The sequence below is a fragment of the Bubalus kerabau genome, chromosome 3 (assembly GCF_029407905.1).
Source record: "Bubalus kerabau isolate K-KA32 ecotype Philippines breed swamp buffalo chromosome 3, PCC_UOA_SB_1v2, whole genome shotgun sequence".
In the NCBI taxonomy this organism is placed as follows: Eukaryota; Metazoa; Chordata; class Mammalia; order Artiodactyla; family Bovidae; genus Bubalus; species Bubalus kerabau.
This window is the reverse complement of record NC_073626.1, coordinates 71075944-71089383: the sequence shown is the minus strand read 5'-3', so window position 1 is coordinate 71089383 and position 13440 is coordinate 71075944. Positions and strand designations below refer to the sequence as shown.

The window sequence follows — 13440 nt, the reverse complement described above, 5'->3', positions numbered from 1 at the left end:
AAATATAATCTTTTGACTTTTTAAGCTGTTTCTTCTGTTCTTAAGTCCATATTTCTACATGACACACTTATGCTCCTGTTTCTTCAAGTCATTAATTTTAGGCATCCTGTTGTGACAGATGTTATACTACCTTCCTCCTACCCATCTTCTCTTACAAGCTACTATTTTAAATTAAATCAATATTTAGTGTAAAATCATTATAACCTTATAAATACCATTTACTGTAGAGCTAAAACATATGCTGTGATTCATTTCCCCATTTTGCAGCAGTTTTTTTTCCCTGTCAAATTTTTCACTTGTAGCACTTGCTACCTATGTATCTGCCCCAAACCAAAATGCTCCATAGCAAAAACTAAGCTATTGAATAGTTTTTTCCAGAAGACATTTGATTGCAGTCTCTATTCTCTCACGCCAGTATGTGCTGAAGGGTCAGTTACCTGGGAGTCCTCTTTGATGCTTTATTGATTGTTTCCATTTCCCTGCATAGCTCATATTTTCTTCTTTTTCATTTTGTCCCCCCAGCCCCCCTTTTTTTTTTTGGCTGGGTATCATTCTTCAGTGACTCATTTTTGAAAGAGAGCATGGAAGGTAAAATGCCTTGTCCTCTGTATATCCGAATTTGTCTTTATTCTTATTCTCATTTTTGAATGATAATTTGAGACTGAAAATTATTTTGCTTCATCACTGAAGGTGTTGCTCCATTGTCTTTTAATTTAGGATGCTATCTATTGAGAAGTCAATGCCACTCTTGGCCCCAGTCTTTTATATGTGACTCCAAGACTTTTCACTTTCATGCATTGGAGAAGGAAATGGCAACCCGCTCCAGTGTTTTTGCCTGGAGAATCCCAGGAATGGGGGAGCCTGGTGGGCTGCCGTCTATGGGGTCACACAGAGTCGGACACGACTGAAGTGACTTGGCAGCAAAGTTTGTACATTGAAAACTTTTACTATCTTCTCTATTCCTGGTGCATTGTTGTGAGTCATTTTCCATTTAATGTGCCATGTGTTTGGTGACCTCTTTAAAATGAAGACTCATATCCTTCCATTGCAGGAAATACTCTTATATTGTTTCTTAGAGTATTTCTTTCACAGTTTCCTCTGATCTCTCAGGAATTTATCTCTGTTGGATATAGACATTTCTAGCTTGAACTGCTGTATTTACTTCTTTTTAAAATGTTTTCAGTGTTTTTGCTTGTTTAAGGTTCTGAGAGTTTTCAATTACTTTATATTTCTCTTCCTCAAATTTTGATAATAATATTTATAATTTCCAGTATTTTTGTCTTTGTTTCTTTTTTCTTATGATTCTTTGTTGTTTTACGCGTGTCTTGATTTCTTATTTTTGGAAGATTCTAATTACAGTTGTTGTTTTTGTTGTCGTTGTTCTCTGCATACTGTTTTCTTTATACAATTAAAAAAATGTTTTATTTTAATTTAATTTTTTTTTGTTTTACTTTGGAGATGTCTTAACCATCTGGTTATCTTTTAGTTTACATTCCTATTTAAGAGTGAAACATTACAAAATCTGACTAAAAGATTCTAAAATTGTGGGCATTATCTTTTGGCAGGTTTTTATCAAACAATCCAATCAAAAATGGGCCAAACACCTAAATAGACATGGATCCAAAGAAAACATAGAAGACCAAAAGCACATGAAAAGATATTCAATGTTACTAATTACTAGAGAAATGCAAATCAAAACTACAATAATGGTTGCCTCACACCAGTGAGAATGGCCATCATCAAAAATTGTACAAGCAGTAAATGCTAGAGAGGGTGTGGAGAAAAGTGAACGCTCTTATGCTGTTGATGGTAATGTAAATTGGTACAATCATAGTAGAGAATATCATGCAGTTTCCTTACAAAACTAAAAATAGAACTACCCTATGATCCAGCAGTCCTACTCTTGGGCATATATTCAGAGAAAACTATGATTCAAAAATACACATGTACCCCAATGTTTATTGCAGCATTATTTACAATAGCCAAGACATGGATGCAACCTAAATGTCCATTGCCAGAGGAATGGGTAGGGAAGATGTGGCACATATATACAATGGAAAGAATGGGTAAGGAAGATGTGGTACATATATACAATGAGATATTACCCGGCCATAAAAGGAATGACATAATGCCATCTTCAGCAACATGCCTGGACCTAGAGATATCATACTAAGTGAAGTAAGTCATATGGAGGAAGACAAATATCATGTGATCGGTGGAATCTAAAGAGAATGATATGAATGAACTTATTTACAAAACAGAAAAAGACTGACAGGCTTAGGAAACAAATGTATGTTTACCAAAGGGGGAAAGTGAGGAGGAGGGATAATTTAGGAATTTGGGTTAACACAGACACACTACTATATATAAAATAGATAATTACCAAGGACCTACTGTATAGAATAGTGAACTCCATTCAGTACTCTGTATTGACCTACAAGGGAAAAGACTGAAAAAGAATGGGGGTGTGTGTATATATACATAACTGAATTACTTTGCTGTACACTTGAAACTAACACAGCATCGTGAATCAACTATGCATGTGTGACTGCTTAGTTGCTCAGTTGTGTCTAGCTCTTTGTGACCCCATGGACTGTAGTCCACCAGGCTTCTCTCTGTCCGTGGGATTCTCCAGGCAACAATACTGCAGTGGGTTATCATGCCTTCCTCCCAGGGATCTTCCCGACCCAGGGATCGAAACTACATCTCCTGTGGCTCCTGCATTGGCAGTTGGATTCTTTTTACCCCTGAGTCACCTTGGAAGCCCTATTCCAATACAAAATAAAAATTAAACAACAGCAAAAAAGAAAGTGTTGATAAAGTAGTAGAAAGAAGAAAGCAATGGCAAAAAGTAGAAATGCTGGGCCAATGGAACTTTCATGCTGAAGGAAAATGAATTTTGAGTAGAGAATAAAGATAGGTCATTCTTTCTTTGACTTGTGTCTAGGCCATATTTTGAATGTAGACAATGCTTTGATTAAGGTTAATTTCTTTTATAAGATGCTTCTCTTACCTGCCAAGAAATGAATAGTGAAGGGAATTTTTATTTGCTGGTCTATCCAAGGGGCATACACAAGAATGATGGCTACTTGGGGAATTGAGATCTAAACCACACTTTATTTGTAATAGAGAAAGGAAATATATTCTTTGAAAGAAAGGGGTGAATATTTTCAGTGCTCTGGAAATAGAGTTCTAATTAATTTACAGATTTAAAAGGCCACTCTGACTTAGCCTCATAATTTGAGCAATAAAACTCTTCTAACGGCTTTACAACAGATTTATAAAATAAAAGAGCAAATTTAATCAAGCCACAGTGCTTGGCCAGTACAAATGTTTCTTTTGTCAGCAATTTACTCTATCAATTGAGAGGTTTAGCCATGAATTTGGGTGGCTACATGCCTCATGTTCCATGAATACACTTGTTAGATCTTTATAAATGCATTCTCTATAGTAAGTTAAAAGGCATACACTTAGTAATCAGCTGAAGTTTAAAAAATTTTCTATAATATTAAATAATTTATTTGAAATTCCATATATATATATATATATATATATATATATAAAATTATTAAAAAAAAAAACCCTAAGGGGACTTCCCTGGTGGTCCAGTGGTTAAGACTCTACACTCCCAATGCAGAGGTTTGATCCCTGGTCATTATACATGCCACAGTGAAGATCCTGTATGCAGCAATGACGATCCCACATGCCACAACTAAGACCTGGGGCAGCAAAAAATTAAATTAATTAAAAAAGTAAAAAAAAAAAATCTCCAGAACATTATATTTAAAGGAGTTAATGTTTCACCATTTATAATCATGTCAGTTGACTAGAGGAAGCATATAGAAGTGTCCATTTATTAGATATTTTATGTATCTGTGGTTTTTACCAGAAAACTGACAAAGGCAGACAAGGTTATTAATTTATAATTTACATTTAAAATTATAGAGCAGAAATATGTTTCATTTATGTTCTATAGTTGTTTATGGCCGAAAGTGAAGAGGAACTAAAAAGCCTCTTGATGAAAGTGAAAGAGGAGAGTGAAAAAGTTGGCTTAAAGCTCAACATTCAGAAAACGAAGATCATGGCATTGGGTCCCATCACTTCATGGGAAATATATGGGGAAACAGTGGAAACAGTGTCAGACTTTATTTTTGGGGGCTCCAAAATCACTGCAGATGGTGACTGCAGCCATGAAATTAAAAGACGCTTACTCCTTGGAAGAAAGTTATGACCAACCTAGATAGCATATTCAAAAGCAGAGACATTACTTTGCCAAGAAAGGTCCATCTAGTCAAGGCTATGATTTTTCCAGTGGTCTTGTATGGATTAGAGAGTTGGACTGTGAAGAAGGCTGAGCACCGAAGAATTGATGCTTTTGAACTGTGGTGTTGGAGAAGACTCTTGAGTCCCTTGGTCTGCAAGGAGATCCAACCAGTCCATTCCGAAGGCAATCAGCCCTGGGATTTCTTTGGAAGGAATGATGCTAAAGCTGAAACTCCAGTACTTTGGCCACCTCATGTGAAGAGTTGACTCATTGGAAAAGACTCTGATGCTGGGAGGGATTGGGGGCAGGAGGAGAAGGGGATGACAGAGGATGAGATGGCTGGATGGCATCACTGACTTGATGGATGTGAGTCTGGGTGAACTCCAGGAGTTGGTGATGGACAGGGAGGCCTGGCGTGCTGCGATTCATGGGGTCACAAAGAGTTGCACACGACTGAGCGACTGATCTGATCTGATCTGAGACTGAACTGAATTTAAAGGAACAAAGAAAAGCATGTGAACAGCCAGCATAAATTCATGAAAGGGGTTTCCTCTGGGAGGGAGGAAGGATATTCCATCAGTGATAAGTGCACAGGTAGCTTCTGCTTTATTAGTAGTTTTTTCTTAAGATGAAGAGTGGGTACATTTTGGTTTGTTGTATCAGTCTTTGTTCCTTTATCTATTCATTACTTATTTTGTAAGGAAAATTAAAGATAAACTAGCAGCACCATAAGAATGAATGAGAATTAAAAAGGAAAAAAAGAAAAAAAATGGAATTCTTTGGTGATATTTTTAACAACTTTGTGGACTAAGTTAACATAGACAAGTCACCATAATATAACTCATAAAAAGGTACATTTTAAGAATTTGTGAGTATATAATCAAGCTCAACACAAAGAAAAGGAAGTCTTCAGGTGCCAGACATGAAGGGAAAAAAAATACAAGTTAAAGCAGTGAGCAAAGGCTGGAGTGAAACTGGAGCCTTCAGCTGGCTTCTACTGACCTGTTGGAACATGAGTGGCCTCAGTCCTGAGAACATACAGAAAATGCAACTGAGACTGCGGGGTAAAGTTTGGACCTTGGATAAACGGATCCATTTGTGAAAAGAAGATCAAACTGCTGCCCACTGATTGAGGTGAAATAGTAAAGGTGTTTCTAACTGTCCAGTACCTCAAGTGGAAAAGAAAAGGCATACATGAGAAATGATAATTCTAAGCTTGTACCACACCCAGACATGGAATATAAATTATAATACTTCATGGTTCAGGAACTCACAAATAGAAATGCCATAACATTGTATTTAGGATCTTTGAAACCCGTTGGATTTCAGGAGAACCAGATATAAAACTATTTTGTAAGATACTTTCATGACAAAAGAAACTCCAAAATAACAATAAAAATTTCTCTGGAAATTAATTCACAATAAGAAATGCACATCACACAGAAAATAAGCTGAGTAAACATCAACAAATGAGAATTGCAGACAACATAGAACAATCTAAAAAATTAAAATAGAATTATTCAAATTGTATAAAGAGATTTTAAAAAAAGGAATTGGAACTATCATGAATACGGGTATCATGAAAAAGAGAAGAGGTTGTAATTTAAAAAAAGAACCAATTTGGACATCTAGAAATTAAAAACATAGCCATATAAATGGAAAACTCAAAACATGGATTAAAATATCAGGTTAGACACAAGTGAAGTGATAATGGTAATCTGGAGATGAAACGTAAGGAAATTTTTCAAATAGAAGCAGAAAGGGAGAAAAGTATCAAATGGAAACTAAGGTAAATAGAGAATAGAATAAAGTACAACTATATTGAATTTTGGGCTTCCCTTGTGGCTCAGCTGGTAAAGAATCCGCCTGCAATGTGGGATACCTGGGTCCAATCCCTGGGTTGGGAAAATCCCCTGGAGAAGGGAAAGGCTACCCACTCCGGTATTCTGGCCTGGACAATTCCATGGACTGTAAAGTCCATGGGGTTGCAAAGAGTTGGACATGACTGAGCAACCTGCATTTTCACTTTCATATTGAATATTAAAAATTATTCTGAAGTGATAAAAAACATGATATCCCAAGATTAAATATACCCAGGTTGTGAGCAGAATAGAACAAATTCATTTAAACACATCTTGAAACTACAGAATACAAACAGAAAATTCAGCTGAGAGAAGACAGATTATTCATAAAGAGATAAAAAGTTGACAGCAGGTTCTCATCAGTAATAAAAAATGATAGAAGATGAAACAATACTTTCAAAGTTCTGAGGAGAACTGTCAGCCTAGAATTCCACACTCAGCTAAACTACCATTCAAGAGAAATAAATACATAGAAAATCTATTTCAAGAGAAAGAAATTAAACTCAAAAAGGAGTGGAATGAAGAAGCAATGGTTAGCAAATACAGTAGTAATTCTAAAACATCTTCAGCTAGAAATCAACAATGAAAAGAATAATTTAAATACTAGATAACAACAAAATGGAGGGGCAGTTATCAGTGTGACAGTATTTCTTTTCTTTGCAAGAAAGAAATTTTGAGAGAGAGAAGAAACAAACAAAAAGAAACCAAAAACTAAAAAACATGAGTAACAGAAAAAATAAGATGGCAGAAGTAAATTCAAATGTATCTGTTAATGCAAGAACTGTATAGCATAACTTTTAAGAAGCTGCTGCTGCTGCTAAGTTGCTTCAGTTGTGTCTGACTCTGTGCAACCCCATAGATGGCAGCCTACCAGGCTCCCCAGTCCCTGGGATTCTCCAGGCAAGAACACTGGAGTGGGTTGCCATTTCCTTCTCCAATGCATGAAAGCGAAAAGTGAAAGTGAAGTCGCTCAGTCGTGTCCGACTCCCAGCGACCCCATGGACTGCAGCCCACCAGGCTCCTCCATCCATGGGATTTTCCAGGCAAGAGTACTGGAGTGGGGTGCCATCGCCTTCTCCATTTAAGAAGCTAGAGCTCTTTATTTAGTTTTAAAATGTATTCTCTTATAAGAGACACATCTGAGGCAAAATAAAACAGGGAAGCTGAAAGTAAATAGATGGAAAAAAATACACCAAATAAATCCAGAAGGAAAGGACACTAGTGATATCAGCATCACACTCTGTTGTTGTCGTTCAGTTGCTAAATCATGGTGGACTCTTTGCCACCCCATGGACTGCAGCCCTGTCCTTCAGTGTCTCCTGGAGTTTACTCAAACTCATGTCCATTGAGTTGGTGATACCATCCAACCATCTCATCCTCTGTCACTCTCTTCTCCCACCTTCAATCTTCCCCAACATCAGGGTCTTTTCCAATGAGTCAGGTCTTTACATCAGGTGGCCAAAGGACTGGAGCTTCAGCATCAGTCCTTCCAGTGACTATTCAGGGTTGATTTTCTTTAGGATTGCCTGGTTCGATCTCCTTGCTGTCCAAAGGACTCTCAAAAGTCTTCTCCAGCACCACAGTTCAAAAGTATCAATTCTTCAGTGCTCAGCTTTCTTCATGGTCCAACTGTCACATCCGTACATGACTACTGGAAAAACCATAGCTTTGACTAGACAGACCTTTATTGGCAAAGTGATGTCTCTGCTTTTTGATTTGCTGTCTAGGTTTGTCATAGCTTTTCTTCCAAGGAGCAAGTGTCTTTTAATTCCATGTCTGCAGTCACTATCCACAGTGATTTTGGAGCCTAAGAAAATAAAATCTGCCACCGTTTCCACTTTTTTCCCATCTCTTTACTGTGAAGTAATGGGGTCACACTAAATAAACTAAGACCAAAATCTATTTTTAGGGCCAATAGGGTTATTAGTTAAAAAAAAATAATTTTATCTATGTGTTTGGTTGTACAATATGATTTTTAAAGGTATAAAATGTGATGATTTAATATGCATATACAATGTGAAATGATTACCACGAATTAGCACATTTATCACCTCACATAGTATCATTTTGTATGTGTTTAAGATTCATAAAAGAAGGTTACTATTTTATAATAAAAGGAAGATTTTCTCAAGAAGTTATAAGATACCTAAGAAGACTGTGTGGACCTAGGAATGCCACTCTACTTTGGTATACTTTTCACGTTGGAGAAGACTCTTGAGAGTCCCATGGACTGCAAGGAGATCCAACCAGTCCATTCTAAAGGAGATCAGTCCTGGGATTTCTTTGGAAGGACTGATGCTAAAGCTGAAACTCCAGTACTTTGGCCACCTCATGCGAAGAGTTGACTCATTGGAAAAGACTCTGATGCTGGGAGGGATTGGGGGCAGGAGGAAAAGGGGATGACAGAGGATGAGATGGCTGGATGGCATGACTGACTCGATGGATGTGAGTCTGAGTGAACTCTGGGAGTTGGTGATGGACAGGGAGGCCTGGCGTGCTGCGATTCATGGGGTCGCAAAGAGTCAGACACAACTGAGTGACTGAACTGAACTGAACTGAACTGATGCTTAATTACTTTTTATTTCCTAACTATTTACTTGAATGTAACATTGCATCTTGACTGCTTTTCCTTGGGATCCTTGATTTATTTGTACTACATTTTAAAAGCTCTCATCTGAGATTTTGGACTTAGGCTGCCCTTTGGATTAAAATCATTACTGAATCCCAAAGCAAGAATACAATTTCACTGTGTCTATCTTAATTACCTTTCACATTCAAGTCTTTAATTCATTTTAATGGATTTTTGTGTGCACTGAGAGGTAGAGATAAAATTTCTTTTATAGTGGATATCCAGTCATCCTAGTACCATTTACTGAATGGTTTATTCCTTCCCCAGTCATCTGCAGTTCTAACTCTGTCACATCACTTTCAAATATATGTTAGAGGTCTCTTTCTGGGCTCTTCTCTGTTACATTGTCAATTTGCCAATCATTCTTTGGCTTCCTGATAAATTTTGAAATGGCAAGTCTTCTACTGCCTCCCTTTCTCCTCCTTTCCTTAGAACATCTAGGTGATCCCTGGTTTGACTTATCCTTGGAATTTTAAGATTTGAAAACTTTCTAGAAAAATCTTTAGGGAAATTTGTAATGAATGGAATCTATACATTAGTTAGATACTGTTGGGACTTTAGGATTTGAGTTTTCCTATCTACTAAGGTATCCTCTTTACTTATTTAGATGTTCTTTAATGATTTGTAATAAAGTTTTATAATTTTCTCCATGAAAGTTTTAAACATACTTTATTAGATTAATTACTAGGTACTTAATTGCTTAAAGGTCTAATATGTTTGAAAGACTAATTGCTACAAAAATTAGTCTCTTCTAAAAATGCACACTTTCTAAAATTTTGGTTTTTGGTGGCATACAGAAAAACAATTGATTCTTTATCCATTCATTTTGCTATATTCTTATTAATTTGAATGATTTAAGAACTTCTTATATTTTAATATCATCTGTGAATAAATAGGTTTCTTCTTTTGCAGTCCTTATCTTTTAATTTTTTACCTTTACTTGCTGACTGGGATAAACAAAATACGTGTGGGCTAGGATGGGGTATGCCAATGTGCAAGAACAGAAGTACCACGTTGAATGTAAGTAGTTATAGTTGTCTTTTTCCCAATGCTGATTTTTCAAGGAAAATTTCTAAAATTTCTCCATTAAGAATGACATTGCTGTAGTTTTGGGTAGATACCCTGTATCAGATAAGGGAGAACAATTTTTTAAATAAGAATTTTCTAGTATCTGGTTTATTCTAGTGGTGTAGAGGGTGGGCTTTAGTCAAAACACTTGGATATTCATTTTTTTATTACCCAAACACCACCATCCAGTTCTTAAGGGAGTCATTCGTGTAAGGGTTAAGGAGGTCAGCGACTGAACTGCTCTTGTAATGTGAAGTCTCTGGCCAGTCTCACTGCTGAGGACAGGATCCTCTAGACCCTCAGTGGTTGCTGTTGTCCCCAGTAATTGCTGCTCAGAAATTTTTGCAAGTAGCTTGCCAGGGACTAGAGAGTTGGTCTTTCTGTGGGCAATAGAAACGTCAATAAAAAACATGGTGGTAGAAAACCCTGATGATTAAGATACATTGACAGATAAGTGAGAGTCTAAACTGCCCAATTTACAGCAAAATACTTTACTGCTCTAGAGAGAGTATATATGTTAGGGTGGTCATTTACTGAGATTCGTATATCAAATGAATATCCAAGCTCAGAGAATACCCGACCTAGGTGTTAGCAAGGAGAAACTGTTACATCGTCATCCACCAGGGGGCAATAGTGTGATATTTGGAGTTCTGAAGTTTCTGAATGCCTATGAGGAAAACTGGAACTGGGATCCAAACAACAGTGCACTCTGGAGCACAAATAAGGCTGGTTTTCCTTCCCTCCACTTGACATGACAGGGAAGCCTGGCGTGCTGCGTTGCATGGGGTCACAAAGAGTCGAGCATGACTGAGCGACTGAAAAACAGCAACACTTGACATGAGGCTCCCAGAAAATAGTGTCAGCCTCCATCAGGCTGACAGTGGGGCAAGATGGGTCACTGGGGATCGTAAATTTCCTCTCCACTCCTTACGAGGCATCTTTCAAACCCTCGTGAGGGTGGAACAGATTCATTAACCACTCAGGCTGCCCAGAACTTTGGAGATGGGAAAACAGTCCCACGCTGGTTTTAACTGTGAAGAGAAACATGACCTATAAGTGAAAGTGTTAGTCGCTCAGTCATGTCCTACTCTTTGTGACCCCATGACCTGTAGCCCGCCAGGCTCCTCTGTCCATGGGATTCTCCAGGCAAGAATACTGGACTGGGTAGCCATTCCCTTCTCTAGGGGATCTTCCTGACCCAGGGATTGAACCTGGGTCTGCCACATTGCAGGCAGATTCTCTACAGCCTGAGCCACCAGGGAAGCACAACAACTCTAAGGAAACAACCAAATAACTTTCTAGACAGGGCTTGTAGGGCACCAGGATTGCAGCTTCATGACTGCTTCCTGGGAAGTTCCTTTTCTCCCAGCTCCAAAGTTTGTGAGTTGGTGGGGTGTACTGGAGAAGAATCCTGAAAGAATTCAAGAAACCTGAGGAAGAAAAAAGAGAGGAACATAAACATATAGGTTGAACGTCCCTTTCTGAAAAGAACCACAATTTAACTGGGACACAGTATTTAATTCACCAGATGTTAGTTTTAGACTGAGAGTTCTGAAGGTTGTTTCTCTGTTAATCCCTGCACTAGGTGTGAAGCAGGACACACCTGTAGATGGGGTGGGATGGCACACCCCAAAGGGCAGAAACAGAAGCACCCCAAGTATTTTGTTTATCTTTCAAGTGTACTATGGGTACGAGATCAAAGGGTCTGTTCATATTCTTGTTAGAATAATCTTAAAATGTAAATGTGAAGGCATTTAACAAACTCATTCTTTAAAACATGTCAATTACTTTAGCATTTTGAAATTAATTTTGTGTTATAATGTCTACTCCAGTATTCTGGCCTGGAGAATTCCATGGACTCGCAAAGAGTGGGACACAACTGAGAGACTTTCATTTTCACTTGGTTATGAATATTCCTTCTGTCTTTTTCAGTTCATCAGTAACAAGTTGAAACTGGGTGATTGTAGAAGGATAAAGAACCCTGGATTAGTAAATAAATAAGGAAAAAAGGCTTAGTGCAACATGAAAATCTAGATCCTGTTGTTCATAAAGGAGGAAAAAAGTGTAAGAAAGTACTGATATAAAAGCTTTCCCTTTTAAAAAGTATTTTATTACTTATTTGACATAATAGGGATAATCATCATTCTAAGTAAAAAATAAAAATTTTTATTTATTAGCATGAATTTTATCATTAATCATTATATTGTACAGTGCCAATTTTTATGTTTTAAACTCATATGTGGAATCATATTTTATAGTTCATACTTAAATATGTATTTTGTTCTTTCATGAACAATTGAAATCACAAACTGCTTAATTCATTTCTTATTACCCACACATTATATCAATACTCACTGTCTTTCATTCACTAATTAGTAAGGAAGACTTGAAAGGAAAAGGGACTCTGGGTTGTCTTAGACTTTCTTTTCTTGTATGTTGTAGCTTCTAGTTAAGTGGCATGAATAAGAATGTAATAGGTCTTTTTAAAATATATATATATATATTTGTGTCTCCTAGAATCCCATTACTTTCTTTCTCTGAACCAAGTTCTGGTTCAAATGAAAAGCATGAACTCTTGGGGCTGTCAAAGTACCCACTTATTCAGTCTTGGATGTATGAAGATAAAACGAGCATGCAATTCTAGTGGACTTAGGATGCATGGGAGTTGAGTGAGAGCCAAAGTCAGTACATGTTAAATCTGTTGTGAAAGGTTAATAATAGTTACTAATACTATATGGAAATGGTTGGCAAAGTACTGTGGACCCACTTGTATCTATCTCCTCTGCTCCAGTGTCTCTTTGAACTTCACTTGCAAAGTACAAATTCAAAGATAAAATTGCTAAGAATTCAGAGCTTTTCAGCAAGTGCAGGGCACTTCTGAGCGTGGGGCTCTGTGTAACTGCATTTGTTGCATGTCTGAACTGGCCCTGGAAGCTACAGGTCCAGGCCCCATGTCGTCCTTTCCTTATCTGATGCCTATGGATTCCATCCTGGCTTTACTATGTATGCATGCTAAGTCGTTTCAGTTGAGTCTAACTATTTGTGACTCTATGGACTGTAACCCTCCAGGCTCCTCTATCCATGAAATTCTCCAGGCAAGAATACTGGAGTGGGTTGCCATTTCCTGCTTCAGGGCCTCTTCCCAGGTTTCAAACCCACGTCTCTTATGTCTCCTGCATTGGCAGGTGGGTTCTTTACCAGTTGCACCACCTGGGAAGTTCCTATGTATGTGGGCTACTAAAAGTTAAGCTGCTTTCAGACCTGGCTCTTGGCATTGGTGTCCTTAGGGCGAGCACAGATGAAGAAAGCCCGTAGACCAGATTCTTCCTGGAATTTGGGGGATGCTCCACTTAGGGGTGCCTTGCTTCTCTCAGCCCAGAAAAAGGTCTAAAACATGGAAGAGGTCTTATAGATAACCCATTGTCCCCTGTGCACAATTGATGTCCTCCATTTACCAGGAACTGCCTGCCAATGAGACAGAGCTGAACTTTTCTGGAATATCATACAAGTCTCACCGAAGATTTGGAACTTTTGTGACCTTGACTATCATTTTTATGATGACTTCTAATTCTGTATCTCAAGCCAAGGGACTTTCTGTTTGAACTTCAAACCCACAA

General features: G+C 37.7%; 1 long non-coding RNA gene across 8 annotated transcripts in view; it reads right to left on the bottom strand.

The window, feature by feature from the left end:
* The window catches only part of LOC129646204 (uncharacterized), an 86475-nt gene that overhangs the window by 38527 nt on the left and 34508 nt on the right, over positions 1–13440 (bottom strand). The window contains exon 4 of one of the 8 annotated variants that reach the window (XR_008711762.1): positions 8680–10203. The exons of 5 other annotated variants lie outside the window; for them this stretch is intronic. This is a non-coding gene — a long non-coding RNA (uncharacterized LOC129646204). 2 more of the 8 variants (XR_008711760.1, XR_008711764.1) reach the window with 2 other exon arrangements.